General features: G+C 42.3%; 1 protein-coding gene across 2 annotated transcripts in view; it reads left to right on the forward strand.

Moving 5' to 3' along the window:
• The window catches only part of lingo2b (leucine rich repeat and Ig domain containing 2b), a 32,735-nt gene that overhangs the window by 1,502 nt on the left and 4,982 nt on the right, over positions 1 to 26,251 (forward strand). Inside the window, exon 1 of one of the 2 annotated variants that reach the window (XM_031866688.1) lies at positions 18,814 to 25,855. The exons of the other annotated variant lie outside the window; for it this stretch is intronic. The gene's annotated coding sequence lies outside the window, so the exon portion shown is untranslated. Of the gene's footprint in view, positions 1 to 18,813; positions 25,856 to 26,251 lie in introns of those variants that run through there. 2 annotated transcript variants of the gene reach the window in all.

Below are 26,251 nucleotides of genomic sequence, written 5' to 3' on the forward strand. Positions count from 1 at the left end.
GGGGGGGATTGCCAGGAAATACCTTTGTAATCCGAATCTAAAAATAAAAAAGTGAGCGCTCGGTAACAACAGTTTGGTGAGCTGTGTCAAATAATTAATCGCACTCCATAAATTCTCACACCGTGTGCCCCGTGGATCCAGAATATCAAAGTAAGTTTTTTTTTTTTTTTTTTTTTTTTTTTTGGTCAAATGGATCCAGGCGGCGGATACTTCACCGTGCGTCAGGATTTTCGACAACCGCCGCCCCTGCTCTCTCCGAGCGAGAGGGATGCTAATGGAGGAGAGGATACAGCCGCTACCGCTGCAACAGAGAGAGAGAGAGAGAGAGAGAGAGAGAGAGAGAGAGAGAGAGCGAGAGAGAGCGAGAGCGTGTGTGTCTGCGAGAGAGCGTGTGAGGCGTTTCCATGGCAACCTGTCAGAGGGTGAGTTTGGTCCCTGGAGACGGTGAGGAGAGGAGGGGAGGAGAGAGATGAGAGGCGAGGAGAAAACTATCCCTCGTTAAGGGTGAGAGGGGGATGGGAGAGGAGATAATGGAGGGGGAGAGGGGAAGGTGGGATTGTCTCCCCTCCCATTGTTTGTTTGTCTCCTCACGCCGCCTCCCCCTGTTCATTTGGAAGTAACTGGCAGGGCCTGTCATGTCCGTGTGTGTGTGTGTGTCTGTCACGTAGGAGGGTTTCACGCTCATCATAAAGTGCATGGAAGTGTTTGAACTCGCTCTAGTCCGTGATCATTTTCCCGTTGACTTTATTTTCTTCACACTTCCTCAATGTGTCTTCAGCGAGTCCAACCAAAACCTTGACCTCGGCGGCCTCGTTCAGTCCACCTCCAACCCCTGCGTTTATGCTAATGATGTAACATCCCGCCCATGTGGCCCCGCACCAACCAGCCAGTTGCTTCCGTGGCATTTTAGCTAGTGAGGAAGGAGCGGCCAGCGTTTGGAGCTTCATCTGACGGGTGTTTACTCCCACTGATTACCTTAATCGGCGTTGTTAGGACCTCCGTGATCCGTGGCCACGTTCGCTTCAACCCAACAGGCGACCCTGCGGCTCACTTCTGGCCGCATCCATGCGACACACCCACAGCAAATTAATTATGAAGAGCCCAAGTCCAAAAATCTATGGAAATCAACGTAATCCAAACTAATTACTGATCTAAAATATATCCTTAATATTAATTGTTATTGTGAAAGGACAAATTCCGTGTGTTGTAGCAACAAGTGTCACCTAAAGATCCACATTTTTCTAAAATGATGAATATGTATATGGTGGATATTTCCACTTACTTCACACAAGTTGAGCACATTTAAGTTCAAGTCATTGCTCTGCAATCAACTATTATACCCACAGTAACAGAACAGCTGGCTGCTGAACAGCGCCATTATTAATGTAAGGACTTAGTAAATTCTCACACACACACACACAACCTTAATTGCTTTAATAATTGTCTTTTGTCTTTTTGGCACGACAATTGGCTGTTCGTCTAGTGTTCTGGTCAGGAATGGAAAACAAATTCAAAAATAACTTTATCTCATATCGTATCGTATCATCGTGATTGTCACAGACTGTATAAAAAGTGGACGTAGTGGTCCTGTCGTCACCCATTGGTTTGTGGACTGCCGTTTTGAAGCCTCGAGTTCAGCATTTTGGCCATCGCCATCTTGGATTTTGGCTGTCGCCATCTTGGATTTTTGCTGTCGCCATCTTGTTTTTTTGCAAGCAGTGAACGGATGTGCCTGTATTTTGACTGTGAGTGGTGTAGAGACGTCGAATACGGTAGCAGTAACGACAGTCATTTTTTCATAGACTTCCGTAAAATCAGACTACTTTTTGCAACCAAAGGAGTTGCCTCCTGATGGCCAGTGGAGAAAATGCAAGTTTAATGCACATCCGCATTGACCAGAGGCTGCCGCCTAGTGGCGCCGTGGAATATTTTAACATTTTTAAGATCATTTTATCACCCAACCTTATTACTATCTTATAATAAGGTAGAAATGTAAAGGATTACCAAGGCCGAGCAAGTTTCAAGTCTGTTTAAGTTTGGTTTAATAATGTACTCCGATTACTTGAAAACCGGTGGCTGCTTGAATCACAGTAAAACACATTAAGTTGTCTGCAACACAGCCATTTGCTGGAAAATGGATTGCAGTAATGTAAACAATATCTGATTTGTAGTACGGACACAGTCTCCACAGACGAAGGAGAGATGCGATCGTGTTGAAATTCAAAACATAGGAACATGACGTCTTCTGAGGATTTTCCCTGACAAGATGAAATCCTAGTAATCTTATCCAAGATGCATAGAGCTCAGAGTGAGATGCAGCACGGAGGGCTTTTATGTAGCTCACGGGTTTCTGGCAAGGTCCTGAGAGATGGAACCACTCCCTTTCCACACGAAGAAAGCCTTGACGCAGCCTTGACAAATATCAGACTACAAATGAGACAAGAACTACCACCACAAGGTCCCTCCGCCTCCCTCGCCTCCACTGCCAGAGACTACTTCACCAGGAGGAGAGCGGGAAATTCTGACAGCACAAAGCGTAGTGCCTCCAGTCTCCAGAGCAGGCATCTGGTCACCCATCGGCTGTAGTCTCCTAACCAGTGTGACGTTAGCATGAAAGCTAACTAACTATCTGCTAAATGGAAAAAAAAAAATGCTTCATCTGCACAATCATCGTCAGAAAATCAATAACACTTATTCATAAGACGTCATAATGTGCCAATAGCTTAATTTCCAGTCCACAGAAAGGAAGGAGCAGGCTTGTATTGTGCTGTGACTGAACTACTACATGGTGTTTACGGAAAAAGTAAAAAGGGAGGTGATCAGAGGGCTTTAACGTTCTTTTATTTCATGATGTACATTAGTCCGAAACAGTTGACTCTATCTCAGAATTGGCCGTGCAAGATTAGGGCTTTTTTTTAAACACTAAATGCCGTTTTGAGCCATTAATTAATAAGGACATAAATTTGTTAAGAAACGTCAATGTCAACACCAGCATTGATGTGTTTCATCGCAGTACAGTCGCATCATTTGGTTTACAGCCTAAAAAAAACATGATTTGAGTGTGCAGTTACTCTATAAGCAAAGGAAGAGGTAGCTGCAACAGGTGGACACAATAAAAGACATCCGAATGCTGAATCGCAAAGACGTAATAAAGTGCTTCAAATTGCAGGGATGGAACCACTCCTAAACTGGAACATCTTTTTCGGTGACTTGAAGAAGAGTATTTCTCAAAATAGTCTCAAAAACAGGGTGCATCTCAGTATTCTGATACTATGGTGGTCTGGTGAAAACGGCTAAAAAGCTTCTATAGCTACAACCGTTCAGGAAGAAATAGAGATTCCACAAATCTTGGAATATTTGTGAATACATTGAGTTTTAACTTGACAATTATGTGAAAGGTGGCTGCAATAGAAGGGGATTAACAGATGTCTGAATTGAGAGCATACACACAGTACACTCAAGTAACATGACAGGGCGGCAGACATACGGTACATGCATCATGGTGGGATCAAGATGAGACCAAACAGCCAGTGTAAGCAGACAGTGATGCAGAGACTTTTAATCTCTGTGCTCTTGCTCTGAATACAGATTTGTCCAAAGTAACAGGGCAGCGAGGGCTCTCTCCAGATGTAGCCTCGCAACACATTAGCCATGCAGCGAGCCGTGGAGCGCTCGGCTGTTATCGGGGACGAATTTTTTAGTTTTGACAGGGAAGACAAGGCTAGTCTGTGGGGCCCTTTGCCGGAGCGTGATTAGCAATGCAGATGCAGGTTTCTGTAGGCGTCAGTTTCAACAAACTCAAAATCCCCCCCTCCCGCCCGCTCGTCTCCAGTGCATGATTAAAATGTAACAGTTGTGCGTGGGAAATTCACAAGAGCAGGATTATTCTCCGACACTCACGGAGCCTATTTTTCGCTCAGGTATATGTTGCACCTCCTCCTGCACGCACTCTCTTGCTCCTTCTCTCCAACATAAATACACACAAGGGCTCGACCCACATGGGGTTTTTTTGCGACGGCGGAGCCAAAATCGTCTCAAAGCTGCCAGCAGCTCTTTTTTTCTGTATCAAAAATTCATGTGTGAATGTGAAGGAGGACATCGCCTGAAATGAGAGTTGCGTGAGTTTCCTAGAGGTGCAGGACTGTAGCGTTAGACATTCCTGCAGCTATCTTCGTTATTACAGTCACCAAAGTGGTTAGCTAGTAGCTCCTAGTAGCTAGCATGCACGGGAGAAAAAGGACAGACTACCATCGTCTCTTTGGTCTGGGAACTCACTGACCGTTTATTCTGCGCATGCGCACAACAGCACCCCAGTACACACAGGCATACATCCTCCCACGTGACATCACTGCACAGGCCACTCAACATGGCTTTGCTACTCATATAAGGAATATGCTCAACAAGGACAAAGACGGTAGCATGGACACAACTCTGAACCAGGGATCACTGCATAATCCTGCACCAAAGTCACAGTCATAAATATAAGTGTAGTCATAATTATTATAATAAGCACGACAATAATCATAAAAACACACACCCGATGGCATAATAACAATTATAGCATATTCTTTGTTATAGAACCCTGCTGAAATCAATTCAGGTCACGGTCCTCACACAGACAACCAGCATAGTATTGATCCATTTTAAAATAAATCTGTGATCAATCAAACGGTATCATATCCATTGCTGTGGACAACAATAAGAAGCTGATGCTTAATGAAAGCCTGTAGCATCGGGGCATTTATCAGAAAATCAATATACTGTATTGGTGTCAAACTACTGGATAAACACACACACACACACACATGTCACTTTGGGGGACATTACATAGACTTGAGGCTGTTAGGCACTGCTTTATTTATTTTTTTGCGCGATTAATTTCTACGTCAATATACTTGTTTGAATTATTGGCCAATTTTTCTGAGCCTTTGCACCGCAAATAAAAGCAAAACCTCAACCAAAATAACGTTGTTCTGAACGGACACATTCAAAACCTTCACCGATATTGGACAACAACACGCAGGATCCAAACGGAGACAGCAAACTTTATTAGGCCTACTCCTTTCAACCTTTCATAATAAAAGCCCCAGACATGTACAGTACACTGAAACTGTTTACCAGAGGAAACTCTAATTCACTCAAATTTGCTGAAAGGAAACTAGCTTTCATTAGCTTACAATATACAACAATTTACCTCAGACAGACGCTGCTCTGGATCCTGGAAGTTGGTCCTCCACCCGCCTTTAGGCTGCATTCAAACCAAATCAGTTGCTGTGGAAGGGGAAGCAGGGGGAAAATATGAAAAACCGCTGCGAGGAAAAGTTGAAATAGAATCGACTTTTGGAAACAAAACACGTAACCGCCGATCCAGAGCTGTTCAACTCAGCCATGAGGGCACAAAACGTTAATTGTCGTGCAGTTGCTTGGTGTTAATGGGCCATTAGGCTACATTCCCAACCCAACACCGATCAGGGTTGGAGCTGGTTGAAATACAGACGGTATGATATTTGGCTAATAGAGGAAGAGCTACGTACCTGTATGTGCAGCATTTTAAAAGATCTATATGTTTCATCAAATTAACTGTGATTACTGCGGTTTACAGCTTGGTATATATTGTTACAGCTTCTCTCACCCATATTCATCAATTCATTCACATTAAAACACCACATGTGGCATCTTAAGAGCACAGTGTCCATACTGCTCTTGCACATTGCATTAATAACTGATAAGGTTGTTTGTTGCCTTGATGTAAGTCAATCCATAGTCTGTGTCGCAGCACAGCACATGCCAGAGGAAACAAGCTCCTCTCTTAAAACATCCTTTGAGGCACTAACAGTCGAAATGTTTATAAGTCACTGCAATATTTAACGATGCGCAGCTCTCAGCAATGTTAAATGCACATAATGGCACACATCCCTCCCATTGAGAAATGAGGAAACGAAAGCAACAGGCAGGTCTCTGGAGGACAGACTCCTGCGGGAGATGCCAGTAAAATGGGGAAAAAAAGGCTTTCAGCACAATAGTGTTCTCAGGTTTGCGTGGGCTTCCCTTCCTCTGGCATTATCACAAACCCAGAGGAAGATCGGTTCCCCTTAGAAGCCTATTTTTAGATTATTTAAGAGCACGTCGGTAAGAGGAGCCGGGTGGCCTTTTTTTAAAATAGTACATTCATTTACACTGTAGTATACTTTAAGGACGATATTTTCTCCCATATGAATTACAATTTCGGTGCTTTACGCAGGTTCTGTCGTCGTTAGCTAACAAGTTCTTGCATGCAGTATGTTTCTCCTGGGTGGCTAATAAAATGAATATTCAAACAGGTTGACCTTTTCCCAACCTTTAAAAAGGCCTTGTTTTTGCCAGACCACTATGATTCTGACTTTATCCAACAGCTCATTTAATTCAGCATTAGTGAGAAAGCTACACCAGCGATTGCTTTGTGTTTTCCTACGATAGCAAAGTCAAGACCGGCCCTACTCTGCCCTTTTATTCTTACCCTAACCAACCTGCATGCCTACATCTAACCGACCCAAACAACAATGGCAGCAAGTAGAAGCCAAACAGAGGCAGGGCTGGGCGGGTCATGACTTCGCCATACAGTAGTAGGATTTGTAATTCAGGGGATTGCTGGTTGAGTAGCGTTAGCGTTAGTGAACTCACGGAACTTGCTAGCTGCTTATAGGCAACAACAATTATACACATTTCTAGTAGAAACGCAGTAATTACTTTAACTTTTGAATGCAATTGATCCCATTTTATGATGATAAGCAGTCTTTGTTTGAAAAAACATTTATTTTGAAATCAATGTGTTTATCCAGAAACAATTTCGTGGTTATTCTGGATTTCTGGAATACTACTTTCTCATGAAAAATGATCCAATACGTAATACCGGAGCAATGGAAATTCTTGGACCCTTGTTGGATCCTGGTTAAGGCTGGCAGACATATTAAATTACAAAAAGTCACACTTTTTATAATGACAAAATAAATGAAACATGATTATAGTCTGCATGATATTTGTGTTTCATTGGGTTTTGCAGCAGTCAGACGGGAGATGTGAGGAATTAAACCAAGAGGCAGATTTGACATCAGAGTGTCAGACTACCTGCGAGCCTTCCCGCCCTCACCGTCATCTCTTTCCAATTTGGTATTTATTTATTTCAACAGCGAGGCCCGTAACCCTGCATCCCCAGGAGTGCTGCCTGCATCTGGCCCATATTCTAACACTAGCTCCCCCGCCCTCTCTCCCACTGCCTGACTCCATCCCCTGCGACAGCAAATTTACATTAGAATCAAGTATAGTATAAATGATAGAAACGCACAAAAAGAAAATGGATTACGCGTAGTGCAGGTGAAAGAAAAACGAGAGCCCGGAGGGGACGCTAAAACAGAAGGAGACCGAAATGAGCAAGGAAAGGTGATAAAGACCTCACAGAACTGGATAATAGAGCGGAAACGATGCCAAAAGTCAACAGGGAGGCATTTTGGAATGTCATTTAAAGTGCACGAATGGCACAGCGTAAAATAAAGTGAATCTGATACAGGCATTGAAAGTGAGAGTGGCGCAGGTGAGTGGGGAGCGTGATCTAAATGAGATGTTTCGACCCTTCAACGTAGGTCTTCTGCTGTCATAAATTCTCAATCTCACTATGGTTCAGCTTCAAACTGAAGCGGTATTAGCTGCAAGGCTGGTGTTGATTGTTTTCTGCCTTTGTGTGTGTGTCTCTAATGTTTTTGGTGTGCTGGATTCTGACGTGTTTGCAGCAGCAATGAAGATAAATGGCACACCACTAGCTATACACTTAAGCATTTCTGTCGAGTAAAGAAAAGGCGACATCTTCAACAATGCTGTCGTCAAATGTTCCTTTCTCACGAAATAAAACTCCAGTATAAATAGATGCCACGCATGCTATGCTTCCTGGCCCGACTACAGTGTAATAAATGACACCAGGTGATAGACGAACACAAATCAAACTTGATTTCCTGACATCATGTGCGGTGATAAAAAAAGACAACTGCTGACTGCCTGTCGAGCGTGATAGAGGGGAAGAGACGGCGTGCTGTTGCACATTTCACAACAAATATTGTTCCGCTCCAAGATGGTCAATATGGCGTTATTCACCCCTGTGACAGGATGGATGGCTGAGCTTGGAGTGCTCAGTGATAGCACAAATAGAATAAAAAGAAAAAAACGGCGAGTGCGGACACAAACAGGTTGTTTGCTCAGGCTGGGAACAGAGCATCGCTCCCGGGGAACACCTGCTATACTTTTAGTAAGCACCCTGTCAATGCTATTGGCCCCGGCAAGCTGTGGCCTGCATGCACTTACCCCCGCCTCATCATTATAAAGCACTTCAAAGAACACGATGGCCATTAAACAGACAGCGTATAGCGAAACACGTCCCGGGTGTTTCCCGTTGTGGAGCCTGTGGCCTCCCAGCTGTCCTGCTGCGTGGACGCCAGCGCTCTGGTTGATCCTCTGTCTGAGAGCACACTCCTTGCCGCGGGCCCACGTGGCTGGTTGGTGGCCAAAGCCACAGCCTCGGTGTTTTTTCTTTTTCTTTTGTGCGATTTCTTTTTTAGCCCTGTGATGGCCGCGTGCTTCTGTGCTGGCGCAATGCCCAGCATCAGAACAGAATGTAGTGCTAATTATGATTCATAACATTGATTACATTCTATTTGGTGTTTTTGCACTGGGCACTGGTGGAAAAATGCGTGTTATATATAATATATATACGTATATATATAAGTGTTGTGAAATATACTAAATCCCTCTACAAGTGTGATGCTCAGATACACTTAATGACCTTTAGTGCTGACTGACTGCATCTTCACTGTTGAAATGTGCATGCGCCACATGTGCAAAGGACCCCAGGCGAGAAGCAGTGACAAATTGTCCTTGGCATCCGGCAGTTTTGATTCCCTCCAGTAAAGAGTAAGTGACCTAAGAGTTACTTTAAAGGTTTATGTCATTGTGGATTGTGACTTTCTCCATTGAGTGGCATACGGGGAGTGTGTTTTGTGTTGTGTTTTTTCCAGTGTGTCTCCCAGTTAGTGTGACCTGTAATATATTCTCCAAAGTGTTTCAAATCTCCGTGCAGAAAAGTTTGCACCGATGTGGGTTGTTTGCCTGAACACTTCAGAGATTCTGGAGACAGCCACGGAGGACTTATCATCAATAATTTTCGCTTTATCTGACTGTGCAGAAAAAAAAAGAAAGTATTTATAGTGGAAGACAGGCAGAGAGGAGGATGACAAAGGAGCAGCAGAACTAATTTAATTCAAATTCCACTCACCTCCGTTGTACAGCAGTGGCAAATCTCAGCAGCAGACAACTCCTCAGCAAATAAAACGGAAACTGTAGCCAAGCCATGTAACTCTGTCAGACGTGGTCAATGTAACCACACCCAGCGGTGAGGTTGAACTACTGGAAGTCAGCAAAAAGAACGTTTCCAGGGGATGTTTATATAATGAGACTGAACTAAAAATGAATGTAAGAACGTAGTTGGAAGAATTAAAAGGTGAATCTGAATAATAATGTGATGACATAAGATAGTGATTATGAAGTTGTATGATTCTGCCACCTAACTATGAATGTAAATAGCAGTCAATTAAATCCAAATATTTCTTTTCATTCCCAAAATGAAACCTTTTTTGAATCGGGAATTCAAAATCAAATTATCAATGAAAAAAAACAAATAAATTCCATTTCAAGCAAAATCATCAGTCACCAACATAATCTTAGAGTAAATAGGAAGATCTCATCTTTGCAAGTGGGATGTCGTTGCTCTTGCTGAGAGCAGCATTAATGCAAGCTCTGCGGATTTTAAGCAATTGCTCGTTGGCCAAAATAAGTCCATTTGCTGTAATGCTGTAAGATTCTTGCCATCCAGCTGGCAAACACACTGGAACCAATCGAAGCGTCTGACTGCAGAAACCTGCCCTAAAAGCACAAAGTGTTTTTGGGGAGAGCCAGATTTCGTAGAACCAATAATGCAGAGCAATGTGAATGTCACACTTTGGAGTGGGTAAGTGAACAGAGAGCGCTGCTGTTGGGACAGTGACAATTCAACGAGAGAACATCCTGAATGTGTTGCATTTCGCTAATCTTGCGAAATGTGCAAGCAGTCCTCCTCGCCGTGTTTGTCAGCTGCTTTGAGGATTAATTAGCATAGCCGTGTTGGAAATGGATCCACTGCAGAATGAGACTGGCCGTTATTTCACAGAAAAAGACAGTTCAAGCTTCAGGAAACTGAGAGAGAGAGAGACTGTACACAGCAAATGTCACTTGGTTATATTGCATGCACCTTTCTGTAAAATGACACGGTGACCTCATTGTACAACGGTTCTTCAAATACTTGTTTTACAAAGAGGATCTATCCAGCAATGTTTTTCCTTTTCTTTGTTAGTATCATATTAAAGGTGCTCAATATTAATTTTCGAGCATATCTATTGCCTCCACGCGGCTCGCAACAGGGCAACGGCTGTGAGCTGGCGGCTAACAGCGCTAACAGTGCTAACAGTGCTGACTGACAGAGCTTATGGTGTTTACCTGATGAGGATCTGGATGGGTGGGTGCTCAGAGTTTTACAATTTAGATGGATTTTAGGTAATATTGGGTTCTTGTATTGTTTTTATCCGTATTAAGAATAAGATTTCACTTCTGGTTGATTTAGCGACACCTGTGGTTACTAGTGGAAACGCTAAGAGTATCTTAATAGCACAAGTTCTAAAGTTGCGTTCAAAATGACACGTTAATCAATCACTCGGTTATTTAAAAAGATTTATAACCATTTTTTTGTTTCTTTTTTTGTTTATACTTGCACGAAAATATGCTTTTCCATATCGTCTACGACCTTTATGCAGAGTGAGCATGCGTCAATTTCTGTGAATCCCTTGTGCGTGTGCATGCTATTTTAATCCAGCGTGGGAAAGACGGACTCTGCCATTGACAGTGCAAACTACTATATGGGTGTAAATACATTTAATGGCTAAAGTAGAATAAATACCAGCCTTAAAAGACATCAATAGTATCATAAAAGTGTGCATTACACACCGCCTCTCTGGCAGTGGCAGGCTTCAAGCCCTTGTGTAAAGCAGCCTCCGGTTCCAGCACCCCAGGTCAATGGACAGCGACAAATAGTAAACGGAGTGTAATTATGGATCCCATTGCATTCCTTCCCAAGGGCCGCCATGCGTGGCTGGTTGAGGCAGAGACAGTTGGTTCAAGTTAGCCATTGACCTGGAGTAGTTAGGGTCAGGATAGCTCATCGGTCATAGGACCTGAACAAATCGGGTTACTGCTACCTCGGCGAGCCTGGACGCCTGGCCAATCCCAGCGCTTGAATGTTATGTAGCCCTCCTAATAGTTCTATGGCTGTACTGAATAGCTTCAATTCGAACACTGACATTTGAATTCTAAATTAACATTTGTATGCTGCGCAGCTTTTTTTCATGTCTATTTATTTCGTTTGAAGCCGTTATTTCTGCACAGTTGCAGGTAAAGGTCAGGCTACACTTATATTACTGGTAACATTTCCACTAAATTCAACGAGTTGTAAATACCAAAAATCCAAATATATTGAAAAAAGATGGATACAATAAATTCACATGTTTTTATCTCATAAAATAATATGCTTCAGCCTGTATTTGTAGCCTTTCAAAAACAACATTTTCAATGCAGGATATCGTTCAGTTCTCCAATTCGCCGAATCTGACATTTAAAGAGCAATGCATCAGCTGCAGGTGCACCTTAAAGGGCTTCCAAATGGGACATGCCACTCGACACGTGATTGGTTTGATTCATGTTCAGCCCAAAACACACCTACGATTGATGCAGAGACTAAACACAACTCATTTATCTCATTTACGCCTTACTTTGCGCCCAGATTGTACGTCGTTTAGCTCGCAAAATGCTCTTTAGACGATGCGCTATAGATCGTTCAAATTTTAATGTACTCAAAGTTTGAACTACTAAATGCAATTCATGAACTGAGAAGATTATTTAGGACATTGTGGTTAACGGTCCCTTCTCTCATCTGTTTGGAGACATAGTTTGCTCAGTAACTCACCACGGGCTTAATTAGAGGTAGAACGATTGCCGGAGTATTTTACTTAAAAACAATTCAGTTCCTTCACTTAAATTTCCCCGAAGTCTGAGTTTTCACGAGAGGATTGCCTCTTATTTCACCCGCAGACACTTGCAGTGTTGCACAATATGCCATTATTCTGTGTATTAAGGCATTAAGGGATTTCTGGTGTGACAAACTGGTGTAATTTGTCTTTTTGTTCCCTTTAAAGCGCCTCGCCTATTTCACACTTCATACAGTACAGGTGAAGCCTTTGTTCATCTCACAGAATGCCTTTCTACTACTCCCAGATATATGGCATGATTGGCAGAGTCAGCCTCTTTTCCTGAGTTATAAAATGGTGTTCAACTGCATTGCATTGTGGTCCATTGAGTCCAATTTCCAATAGAAAAGGAGAAATCTCAATACTAACCTAAGCCAATCACCAATGGCTTGTTGAGCCACAAAAGCTTGAAGGAAACGAATTAGGCAATTTGTTGCTGATGGCTCTCTGAAAAGAAAGAATACTATTTCTGTGAGCAACTAAGTGGTTGTAATGGTTCCGGTCATTTATCAGTTTTAATGGGTCATTAAAGAGGGAACTAGCAGAGTGCACTCAGCATTCCCACATGGACAGGACCTTGATCACTGGGCATTGCCACATTCAGATAATAATTTTCAAAGCCGCTCATGTCTCTCAAATCAACATCTCTTCATGTGTTATTTACTCTCTTTCCATCCCCAAAAAGTTGCTTAGAATTGTGGTTGTCCAAAATCCTGTTTTTTTGCCACAAAGCATGCATGAAAATGGGGACGATCACCGTTGATTAGTATTGTGCAGCTTTCTAATATTTCTACAGTCTTCTGTCGGCTCATGAGGGCGCTGCACTAAAACTAATACATAAGAATATTAGTTGGTTTGTCTTAAAGATGTGAGAGAAAGAAACAAGCAGTGGCTTGTGACTGAGCAGAGGACGTCATCAGGAACCTCGTCTTTAAACGAAAACACATGTGTTCGATACCCAAACTCTTCAAATCAATCACCTATTGGATAGAGACCCTTTTTTTGGTTATATCTCACAGGTGCTTTTTTCTATTCCTCAGTCAATTTGTTTCTCATGAATTCATACCATTCTTGCCATTTTTTTTGTGTTTTTATACAACATTTTAAATACCAACGTATTGGTTACCTGCAGGACACCAGTCCAAAGCTCCCAATTATTCCGTTTTAATAGAATAGACAAATAAAATGTTTGCCGTGTGCCCTAATTAAAGTAGCGCACACTATCAGGGGGGTAGTGACACTCATTTAGCCACAGATACAGCAGATACACATTTCCTTGTGTGCTCTGTCTGTTTTCCTTTTTCCACTAATATGCAAATTAACTGTAACTTTCCTAGAATAATAATCATCTGGTTTTTTTTTTTCTTCAAACGACATTAATTACATAACTAACGAGAGACCGTATTGCGATGTGATCACACCAGCCGCAACACCAAATCCGTCCAGAGGCAGACTCAGAAGTGCAAAAACAATACGCTGCCGTAATGTTTTGAGAAGAAATACATTTCTTGCCGCAGTTTACTCATGGGATCCCCAGGGACCCCAGTCGGTGGTCCTTGTATGTTAAATAGGTTGGTAGGATGGGGGTTGAGGCATGCCTCAGCAACAGAAGGGACTAAAATGGGATAAAAGTCCGTCGCCCAACTTTCCAAAATGCTTATGTGAAGGACAAAAGAAAAATCAAGGTTGTATGAGGAAAAGGCACAATCATAATTCCACTGCAGTGGAATTCTTCTTCCACAGTCTTCTTCTCGCCGTGGATCACCTGTACAGTGATCTGACTTGGGCCCTAGGAGGAAAAAAAAGGGTAGAATCCATTGCTTAGACACAGCAGCTGCCACTATTTACTCTGCAGCTCAGTGTTCTGTTGATAGAAAATAGATGAGGCGCTAATTGATGCATGCCACCAGTAGTCCTCCATCCTGTGTGAGACAGGGGCTTTGCTACAGAGGCCCCTTTGTCCTCAGCTCCTCTGTATTGATTTCCTGGCATATTCTTGGATTTTTCTGAATAGTACAATTTGTAAGAGTCACAATGCTGGGACAGCTCAGCCGCTGCGTGTAGACGTCTGCAGGAAAACGCGTGGCTTCACTTTGCCAAAAAAACAATTGTAAAAAAGGAGTCGAGCTAAATGATTTTCTGTGCTACTTTCTCAACTGGATGGTCTTTAAACTAGCTCCCCCAGGAGATTTGCTTTTTTAGGCTGCCGGTCATTTTGATGCCTGCATGAGGGAAACACTGTTTAAACATATAACAGAAGCTCTATCCAAACCACACTTCCTTCGAGCAGAGACAGTACCAACTCAAGTCATTGTGCAGTGGGAGGATTTTTTATTTTTTTCCCCCTCTCGCTTAGTCACAAGGCTTTTCAAGTGGATATCAGACTGTGCATAATGTTGTGGAATATTCATGTATGCATGTGAATGCGCGTTAGCCTGGGACTTCAGTGCATTTAAGCACATCGTAATGGTCCAGACCCGCTTCGTTCCCAAAAGGGTTCAGTCTCCGGTTGTGAGCAGCCAATTATGCAGCAGGTGTAAAAGGTAGGTAATATCGTGTGGAAGTATCCAGTAAGCACACACACACACACACACACACACACACACACACACACACACAGACTAATTTGTTGCTGTTGCATTCATTCTGCGGATCAGCATTCTGGCGTAAACAAATCACAGGAGAAGAGCTTCTCGGTCTCAGTGAGCCTCAGGCTTCTGTCACATTTGTAGTTAGAGTTCCACAAACAGTATATTGCAGTCAGTGTTTTATTGCGCCAACACTTTCACCTAAAGAACAAACACATTGGGGGATCTAAGTAATTACTGATCTTTGCCACTGACCAGAATAAACTGTTGGTCCAACTGAGCATGCTGATCTTATGAGAAATGGGTTTCTATTTGAAGTAGTGCTCAAACAATGCCAATAATGGATTAGTCGATTTAAACTAATTTTATCAAGCAAACATGTGAAGCGTTTTGTGGTTCCAGCTTATCAGATGCCAGGCTTTGGTGCGTTCTTCGACAGTAACTCTTGGTCAGCGGCCCTAAACGTCAAACTGTGACGCTCCAGGTACCCCTCTAGCGTCAGTTTTGGACATGTCAGGGACGGCGTGTCACTTTCCTCTCGTTAGGTGTATACAGTCGTCTTTCAAAATAAACTTCCAATGTAGGTTTCGGTTTACTTGGTTAGGTTTCGGAAAAGATTGTGTTTTGGGTTCAAATAAATATGTTTGTTATGTTAAATGACTACGTTTTTTAAATTACCGGCATTAGTAAAGTACGGAAGTAAAAAAACGTCAGGTAAAATAGGTCAACGTTGACTTGGTCTCACTCAGGACACAAACTCTTTTTGACAATTTGAGTGGCTTAATGATATAATAGATCTATAACAGATAGAATCTAAAAACGGCCGACTGCATAAAAGCGATGATCCTGAAAGTGGGTTCATGCAGGCATAATCGTTAGTTTCAGATTGTTGCATAAAATGTTGGAGTTGAAGTTGCAACTCCAACGTCAAAAAGGTGTGGGGAGAGGAGTTGCCGTGGAAGCATTCAGTCAACTTTAACTCCTAAGGACCTGAAACAAAACTTAACCCAAACCGGTGTTATGGTCATTTTTGAGTGATTTGGAGAAAATTTACATTTTTAGTTATTGCTTGCTCCAAAAAACAATTTGAACAGTCGCATGAATAGAGTTGGAAGGGAGGAGCTATTCCAGTTGCGCCTGGTTTGCGAAGTAAAAGTCCCATTCATTTTCAACCTACAAAATATTACGTGTCTCCCAATTGGAGCACTTCTTCTTCGGTTTGGATCGACATGAAACTCTCCTGGTTGAATCATCAGTCCATATTATTAACAACCGCATTAGAAAATATGAAAGAACAAGCCAGTGCGCCTGAAAACTTCAGGGAAGAAGTCAACTACGGCTCTTGAAACTGCATTTCGACAAGAGACATTCAAGTACCGATTTGAAGCTTCCGAACGCCTCCAGAGATCCTGGTGTAGAGACATTTTTACTTAAAAAAACGTTTTCATCAACTAGATCGCATTTTGTTTACAACTGCGACGACAAGGCGTTTGAATTCACTCCCGCTCCGACAGGCTTCGTCCCAATAGCATCGGCCAGACTGGTGGCAATAAGGTAAATCTACAGAACGGTAATATAATCTGGCAGGGTTTTGTGTTTCTACGTTGAGTAACAATGAGGATATTGCAAAAAGAAAAAACTGAAATGGAAGCGCTACAAGAATATGATTAAAAAAGGTGTTTAATTCTGAGAGACATCATGCAGACCTTTGTGCAAACGTGGCAAACAGAACCATCTCGAGGTAATCTCAGAAGTAATCATCTTGCAAAATACTTAAATGATAAAATCTGATTTGGCTTTTGTTTACTGTTTAGGGAGGGAAGCCTTTAAGCTTGTTGGAGTGAAATGTGTTTGTGCAGAGCCATGGCAGGATTAACCTGTTTGCGGGGGCCCTCGGGGGCTAAAATGTTTTGTTCAAAACCTCCGTCGCCATCAAGTACAAAAGCCAGCCAACACCTGATGCAGTACTTAACGGTCTGTACTTTTCTGTGTGTCAGTACTTAACGGTCGGTACTTTTCTGTGTGTCAGTCAGCTTGAGGCGATATGATACAACACAGCAAAGAAAGGGCCCCACAAGATTAGGTAGGGCCCGCATTTTAAGTTTGATATTTCATTGTTTCAAGATGGCAACATCCCAAACTAATTGTCAAACGAATCAAGTTCCACACAAAGAGATGTGACACAGGGAAGCTCGGGTTGTCTGGGACTAGAGTTTGCAGAGTCGTATTTTTTGGGAGAGCGCCACTGACGGAAGTGACCCTTCACCTGTAGCCGATAGACAGCATGCGAGCTCACGCTGTCCATTGACAGCTCCCACTGAGTGTCCGTCATGCTAACGTTGTCCGTGCTGAGACTCTTGTCAGACACGAAAGGGGATCCGACGAGAGGGACTCTTTCCCTCTCACTCCGGTGTCACCTTGGCTGTCACGGCCGACTTCAATCCGTTTGGAGCCTGGAGTGAATTCTCCGGAGTGACAGTGGCGATTGCTAATCCGTCAGAATGATTTGGTGACAGGCGAAAGTGCTAATCCCCCCCGTGTTATTCAGTGTCAGTGCGAAGCGCCTAATCCTTTGCTAAGGGTCAGATGTAAAAAAAACCTAAAAGGGCTCTCTAGGGAAAAACGGACGTTCACGCCTCCAATACACACTGGTATTAACACTGCCAATATTTACTGCCACTATGTGTATTTTGTAGTGAATGTGATTTGATTCTAAGCCAAAAGCGTATTCGGGAGGTGATTGGCAGCAGAGCGAAGAGACATCTTGTTCCTCAGGCGAATAGAAATCATTCAAACGCCTTCAGGGGAAGTTCCTTCAACCTGTTTTCGGGGTAACACTTTTTGTTAGTGGAGAAACTGACTCATTTTTGGAACGTATCAGGTTTGAGAGAGCGTAACATTTAAACATCAAGATTTTCCTTTCACAAAATGTTATTTAAAACTTTGGTTGCCGAAAGAAGCTGTGGATGCGAAGTGATGCTGCTGCAGCTTAGTTCTCCCCCCCCCCCCCCCCTTTCTAAATAACAACTGATCTGAAGCCAGTGAGAACATGTTGCGGCTTTGGCACGAAACGTCCACACGAGTTTAAACATATGTCTGAAAAAAGAGAACCACCCAGCATTTCAGGCTTCCGTCAGATTCTTCTTATTAATAATTGGTAACAGGCAAAATTACTTCCTCGAAAATGTGTAGCTGAACACGGAGAAAGTAGCAGGTCCCACACTGACATAGTTTGTAAGTGGAGGAGACTTTCCAGGGAATGAGAGGAGTGCAAGTTCTCAGAGAAAGAAATTTTGTAATGAGAGCATATTACGAATGCAAATCCCTTGGCGGCTAATAGGAAGTGACTGACTTTTAAAGCTAGTATTAATTATACGAGCTGTCAGGAGCATCTTGCTTTAGCTTCCGATACCTAATGTCGAAGTGATTTATTTTCCAGAGGAAATGATGGAAATGCATGCAGTGACCCAGAGGTAGTGTGCAGAAAATAGACGTCCCCGAGCAACTGTATATGAATTGCAAACTTTTATTCAAACTGCCCGAGTTAATCCCCTAATTATTAGCACTCTGATGCAAATGGGTATTGTTGACTGTGGGCCCTCTCGTTCACAGAGATGAATCATCTTCTCTCTGACTGAATGAGAGGCCTGAAGCAGGGAGGGAGTGAGCCGGAAGGGATTTGACAAACAAAAGGTCTAAAAGAATATCTTTTGATTGTAGAGCATGCATGTAGAATTGGACACAATTAAGAGAACTGTGACAAGATCGATGCCACTCTCGTGTCTGCCTGGTGATCACACAAAGCCTGACATGAAATAATTATCAGATTTTTTTTCTTTTAAATTCAGGTATTTAATAAAACTTTTGATAAGCATTTTTTAATATCAGGGAAATCAAATTTGTATATATATGATTTTTTTGTTTGTATCATAGATTATTCTTTTATGCCAATCTCAATTGTTTATTTAAGTAACAAAATATATTTATTTATTTTATTTTATTTAGTAATCATTTTTACCAATATTTTACATATATAGGATATTATATGTATATACTATATTGATATTACATTCCTATTATACATGTATGCAGAAACACATGTATATTATATAGATCAAGACGTGTTGCTCCCTGTATTCACGTTGTAATGCTATGATGGGTTGAACCTGATTCTTTTGATATATGCCATCTGTAAAAGGCTATTGCATCACATCTGCTTATCTCTCCCAGTAATTGAATCCAGCTGTTTTGTATTGACTCTTATCAAAGCATCAGTCCTCATGAACGCGACACAGACACGAGACGCAGGAAGCCATTGTTGTTTTCTCTTCTCAAAGTAAATACAAATGCCTTATTTGAGGTTCCTGGCTCTTTTCAAATGAGAGCACTTTCCCTTGTTCCCATTTCCTCCGAGATCCAGAGAAGCGTCTGTTGAATGTTAAAATCAAGGATGGGCTTTAATCAATACTTGCGATCGATGTGGTCAACATATAATTGCAACAGGCCCCAACTCGGACAGTACAAATGCCTCCCCTGAGTTTTGTGGCGAACACGTTGACAACAAGAGACCGTCTAACATCAGCTGGCTCCTTTTGCTTCTTCTTCTTTTGAATAGATGTGAGTTAACACTTGACCTTTTCAAGCGGCGACGCCTCTTTGCCGTCGTGGTTTGGCGTCATCTGGAATCGAAAGAGACAAGAGTCCTGAAATGTACAGTATATCCACGGGAGTTCTCCTTCACCGGGAAGGGAAAAAGCAGACGTTTCATTGTGTGCAGATTTTCTCTGGTTAAGTAAAAACCTTGTACGTGGGTTATTTTTAGAGTGTTTAATAAGTTTGTTAGGATTTCACACGAGCTTAAAGGGAAGATAATCCTCACCCCTGCCCCAGCTGCAGCGAGCCTCGGATGCCCACCAAACTTGGAACTGAACGATAAAGCACTTTTCAAAAATGCATTACACTGAACTTGTTTGCTGAAGATAACATTATTAGAATGGTTGCAGGGAGAGTAAAAAAAAACAACAAAAAAAAACAGCTGGAATATGTTAAGACTCATTTTGGTGAACGGGGAAGAGGCCTGCGAATCCGTGGTGGTACACATAGACCATGAAAAATGGATGAGCTCTACCTCCCGAGACTAAAATTAGACAGGAACCTAATATGCTCAGTGTCCTTCAAGTAACACTCTGATTTATAAGCAACAACAAGAGACTCAGGGTGAGAAAAAAAAAAAAAGTCTACCGTTCTACAAAACAGTCGCCAAGATAGGTAGAGAAACGTAATGCCAGTCGACACAGCGTGGAGAATCAGATTATCCCTTTTGGAGGAAACCTAAGCAGCCATTGAAATGAAGCAATGGAGTCTTTTTTAAACAATCGCATCACACAATATGATTACTGCGTGACTGTCCTTCAGTGACTACGCTGCTGCAGAATATAAAGGATAAACGTACAATGTAGTATAAATATTGATACACAATTTCCTGTACTGTCAGCCACAGATTTGAGCGTGTGCATGTTGATGTTTGTGTGGCCTTTGGCAAGCAGCTGGATGAGCAGCTTAAATAGTTCATTAATTAAAGAAGGACTTTAATAGGCTTCTTTTTTTTTTTTTTCACAGGCTTCTGGAAGAAGCATCTGTAGAGAACACCAGTAATTAATTGCTTACTAGCATTTAAAAGTGCAGCCTTAATGGCTTATTCATTTGTCAATTAAAGCTCTTTTATTTGTTACTGTAAATCAGTGACTCAAAAACTACCCTGAAACTTCTTTGGTTCCCAGCTTTAGGAGAGAGCAGCTCATCTTCACAAATATCCACTGAACTTTTCCAGGCCATGGAGATAACATATCGGAATTCTTAATTTAGGTGGTGCTAAGAGATAATTGCGAGATAATAAAGGTTGCATCAGCGATGGATTTACAACATGTTTTGCTGTTGAGGTCTCCGTTAATGACCGGCGTGAGCGTAAAATGCCAAGACATAAATCTTAATTGATACTTGTGGGCCACTTGGGCGATTTGCGTCATTAACATGGATTTGCAGTCGTGATTGCATCTACCTGAAAGTCCAATAATCGCTCTCCTTTTAGCTCAGCTTTGATCTCCACCAGGCCCTGAGGGAAATACTCTTTAGCTGTGGAACACTTCAGTGTGTTCGCCAGCTTGTTGCTAACATCTTACATTCGTCGTCTTACATCCTGGTGATAATTCAAGTGACACCTGTACTTTTACACATAGCTGTTTGATTTATTGTTAATCTGACAGCATTGGATTCAGACGTGTTGAAAGTGTCACGGAAATGTCATGAGGCCTGAGCTGGCGAGGTTGCCGTCACAGCCTTCAGACATGTGAAAATCACCGTCGTATCTGTTTTGTTGTTTTCGAACGTGTTATACTTATATGACAAACTTATTTTAAGCCCCCCCCCCCCTCTGTCTGTCAGTATGAGCAAACACCGACTAAGTATTAACTGGACTTTTCTAAATCCAGAGACTGCAGGGTAAAGAAACCTCCCTTGTGAGCCTGCGGCACAGCAGACGTACAACAAGCCACACGCTGGGAGACAGGATGCGCTGTTGATGGCTCAACAAAGCAACGGCTTCGGAGGAAACGCGGCCAGCGGTGTGGAAAGGAGCCGCTTAATTGGCAGAGTTTGAATGCACAAGCACTAATTAGCCGCGAGGAGCACGGTTCAGCATCCGATTCCCAACAGCGTTCCGAAAACTGCGCTGACATTTTGCACTCTGCAGGGTGGTCAGTGGGTGTGCAGACTCCCCAGAATAGAAAATGCACAAGGCTTGTTAGCATTTGTTGTGAATGCACAGTGAATTATCATTAATCTGAGCTCGGGCGACGCCGATGTTAAAAGTATTGGGGATTGCTTTTTGCACAATCCACATTTGTGTCAAAGCTGCAAAGTCTGCTTCTCCTCCTCTGCATCTTCTGTGTAATAACACGGACGAAAAGGCAATCAGCGCTGATTTCCTGAGTCAGAGACAACTTGATGAATAGAACACGCATCCCTCATGTTTTTTTTTAAATTCAGTGCATCACAACAAGCTCCCCCTCTGAATCAGAGTCAAATTACATTTAAAACACAGTAAGCGGGACGTAAACACAATTTGCACGTTTGTTTGTGCGTCCACGCGTAGAAGCGTAAAAAAAAAAAAAGAACGATCGGTTTAACGACGCGTCGCTTCAGGTCAATCATGCGGAGTATGTCGTGTTATGTGCTCACACTGCGGCAATAATCGCCTACATGTGAACTCTCTCATGTGAAATAATTCCATTATTCATGCCCGCTATTATATCTGGAAATGAGCAAAGCATGCCCATGTTTTATATTTCAAGGGAAAACAGCAGGATGAATACTTACTCTGCACGGTTTACCACTCCAGTGATCCAAAGTGACAAATGAAAAATTCTAAGAGAAATATATGCTTATTTTTTTCTTTTTTGGGGGGGAATAAAAGTGTGCATTAGACTTCTTTGCAGAGGTTGTATTGGGTAAGATTAATGTCGAGGAAAACAACAATGGCTTCTTTCCGAGGAGTTGGGCGCAAAATAAGTGAATTCAAAGCCTCATGTTTGTGAGGCGGTGCGAAGAGGAGGAGAGAGGATTTATAGTGGAGATTATTATGCACAGTCACTGCTAAAGCCACCCATGCCTATAATGCTGTCTGCCTAACCACACACACATATTGGGGTAACTGTGCTACTAGCATTAGCTTAAAGTCGCGGCACTGCAGACAGCACATCTCACAAAGATGCAACACAAAGCATTGATTCCATGGACACCTGAGGGCGGGCGCGCAGTCTGTCAATACAGGTCATTATTAATTCATAAATCATTTTCAAGCGATCAATGTTGTAATTTGGAGTAGTTTTAAAAAACTAATTGGCACAGTCCAATTAAGTTATTTTCAGTGCAAAAAAAGCATTTGCTCTGCTCCTGTAAAAAGACGTAGATCTGGAAAGTGGTGTGTTAATGAACGGGGCTGTAGCTAGTGGTGCTCGTTGTGTCGAATTAAAATCAACATGAGCGTTGCTTTGAGTGTCATCGTAGATCTCCAAGAAGAGCTGGAATCACTTTCTCGAGCTTTACTTGGTTAAATTCACATTAGAAATCCCGGTCAACTCAAGCAAACAAGGGTTTTATGTAATCTCGTAAGTGTGGCTTTCCTGTTTCTTCATGTATTTCTGCTTTATCTCTATTTATTCTTCCCTCTTCTCTCTCTCTCTCTCTCTCTCTCTCACAGTGACTCATGCATCACCCTACAGCTGCTTTTTCGGCTGTCAGATTTTCCACAGTTTCACTGACTCTAATCCAATTCAGAAGCAAATCCCAAAACGCCCAACCCTGTAGGCTGCCCTTCTCAATGACCCACCTCGCCATTACCATTTACCCAGAATTCTGTGGGATCTTTTGTGTTTTCCGTCTTGCCCACGACACGGTTGGCTCCGAGTGTTTCCAAAAGATATAGCATGGGCTCGAAGGGAGTCAAGAAATTGCCACTACAGTACTGTATGTGTGCCACCTAGGTCAGCCCAGATCAGCCTATTAGAGACATAGCTGTATGTAGGCCACTCGCAGTGGTGAGTCATATGCTAATTTTGTGCTATAGATAACTTCAAGTCTGTAAAACTATATTTTAACTTCCTTTATTAATTGTGTTATCACCTTATAAAGTCAAGTTAGCAAACAGCTAATCTACTCATCCAACAGACATGGAGCAACATTTGGAGTTGTGTCTCGTATAAAGTCTAATATTCACTCTTTATCTAGCTCTGATTTGGTCTCTAATGGGGGAACTATCGTCGCTACATTCTCCGCTATAGTTCGAGGACTGCGCATTGTTCGGAAGGCCCCTTATTCCAACAACCCAATAGTCAAAAAAATGTCCCATTGAACCCAAAGCCCATTTGTCCGATAGCCTGTTATCCCGAAAACAATTCTTATGAACGGCTAATTATTATGCAGAATTATGTTATTGGACCTTCCCAATTGTTTCTACTGCCGGCGAAGACATGACACACCATTCTGCTCTTCTTACTTGTTGCCTTTGTTGGTTGGGTTGGTTTAGGTTCAGGCATCAGGAGTGAGATTGGTTAGGTTTAAGGTGAGAATATCAGGGGCGGGTAGGTCCGATCATGACACTTTGCAATATAATTAGCCATGTGCCTCTGTTCGTTGCATGAAAAGTGTATATTTTAGGAGCAATGGGCCTTCGGAGCCATGTCCGTTTGTTTTCGGGATGACGGGTCATCGGACAAATGAGCTTTCAGTCCAATAGGACATTTATTTTCAGTCTATTGAGGTTTCAGAATAATGGATGGTCAAAACAATGGCATGACACCCTACGTTCACCAGCTAAAGTTAAACACTAGCTTTGTCTGTCGGGCAGGTAGCGTACAATGGGTTTATCAAAAATGAAAACAGTCTTTGGACGTAAGAACCAAAGCAATGAGCAGAGAGATAAAAATGCTCCTTAGCACTGAGGGGAACTGCAGAGTTATATGATAATTACCACTATGAGCAAGACATGACACATTTTCTTCAATGCTAGTATAAAAACTATTGGTGCAGCTCTAAAAGGTCAGTGTAATTATCTGCTAATGTGCCAGTAGATGTGATGATGTGGTTTAATGAAGGCAAAGCAATGAGATCACAAAGTACAACTTTGTAATCCTTCGAAATGTTACTTTTAATTGTTCCGTGTAGTGTTTCTTAAATGCGTGACCACATTTCCAATGTACCCAGCAGCTTTCTGTTCTGTCTCCTTCCTCCTTACCATGTTGGAAGAGATTTGTATTCCCATCTGGCTTTCACTCCTTCCACCAACTGTCATTGCTGGAAAGCCTGAAAAAGCTTCATTTCTACAGTATTTAACTGTAAAAATAGAGGCCTCGTTAAAACAACCTACTAAATCTCCAACTAACTGTGAACAGTTGCCACAAAATACAAAAGACAATATCAGCTGCAGAAGCCACCACTTCTTTCAGCATTTATTCCTTTTAATCTTAGCCGTGTTTGAAAACCACATTCTGCCATATAGAATTGTAGGATCACATACTATTATATCGTATTACAGTCTGTCAACCTGTATCTGCTGTCCATTCAGTCACTCTGTGGTGGGAGAAACATGTCTTAAAGGCAAACAACTGAAAACAAAAAGCTGTTGTATGCCAGATATGGATTAGGGACATGAAACAGACTGCTGGTCTTCAGCAGGATCAGAGCTTTCAAGGTAATGCACTTGAACAAGTGCTGAAATAGTATTTTTAGTCTTTATTTGATCAGTTCTGCACTCTGAAAGCTCGGTCTGGACAGATTTTTATTATTTATTATTATATGTTTTTTTGAATACTTAAAATACTTTTACAGTTATTTGAGTAATTCAAGTTTTTCCAGTGGCCTATCAAGGATCCTGAACTGTCTTTCTTCTAAGGTTTAACTTCATAAATAGCACAAAACAATAGCCATTTTAATCATGATGTTCTTTCTGATATGAGCTTAAATACCTTACAAGGCCATAGTGTTTTTCAGCACTGCTTGCTGCATGACACACAGCTCTCCGACAAGATCACCAGAGCAGTTCCCCACCGCAGCAGCAGACAACTGGACTGTAATTATTAAACAGAGAGGCAGAGAGGAACGGGCTGATGGGCAAAGGCAGACAGATAAATACACAAAGACAGAAGCGGGCTTGTGGACGGATAATAAGGTAGACAGACAGAGATAGTTACCAGAGCACCAGATGGATGGGCAACAAGACAGGTCGACAAATAGCAAGGCGGCCAGAATGACAGATTGGAAACACCTTAAACTGGGCTCTATAGCAATGAAACTGAACTTACAGGGATGTATTCAATTTGTGTGTTCTCTCAACGCGAGGACCAAAGGAATTCGAATTTTAAAAAACGTCGCCCGCCTTACTCTATTTCTTCCATTTTTTCATTAATGTGATTGGCAGACTACATAGAGCGGATGGGAGTAAGGGTTTGTAGTTGCTGTGGCAACGGCCTGCTCTTTGTTAAAGGCTACATTCCTGGCATCTGATGTTTCTGCGCTGCGATCGATAGAAAACCCAGCCTGCAGGAGGGACTGATGAACGGACTCGGGCTTTTGCCAGGCCAGGTAGGACCGGCAAGAGATAGAGAGAGAGAGAAAGGAGTAAGGTGGAAGATGTGCGAACAGGAGGACGGAGAGATAAAACAGCAATAGGTAGAAAGAGGGGAGATATGGAGATGCGAGCGGTGCAGCTGTTGAGCCGGGTGGAGGGGTGAGTGCTGTGGGGAAGAGGAGGGTGTGTGTGTGTGTGTGTGTGCTCTCTGACTCCTTGCCTCATCTCGGCTATTTTCTGAATGTCACTCACTTCACTATCAAAGTGTGTGTCTGTCTGTGCACTCATCATCTACTTGCCTTTTTGCTGGGGAGATCTGCGAGCAGTCTGAGCGTTTTTTTTCCCGTTTTTTTTAAAGACACCTTTCATATTTTTAGCATGTTTTCTTTGCCTTTGCGACGTGCGCTCAA

Source organism: Anarrhichthys ocellatus, unplaced genomic scaffold, assembly GCF_004355925.1.
Source record: "Anarrhichthys ocellatus isolate YVR2014 unplaced genomic scaffold, GSC_Weel_1.0 scaffold36, whole genome shotgun sequence".
NCBI classification, from domain to species: domain Eukaryota; kingdom Metazoa; phylum Chordata; class Actinopteri; order Perciformes; family Anarhichadidae; genus Anarrhichthys; species Anarrhichthys ocellatus.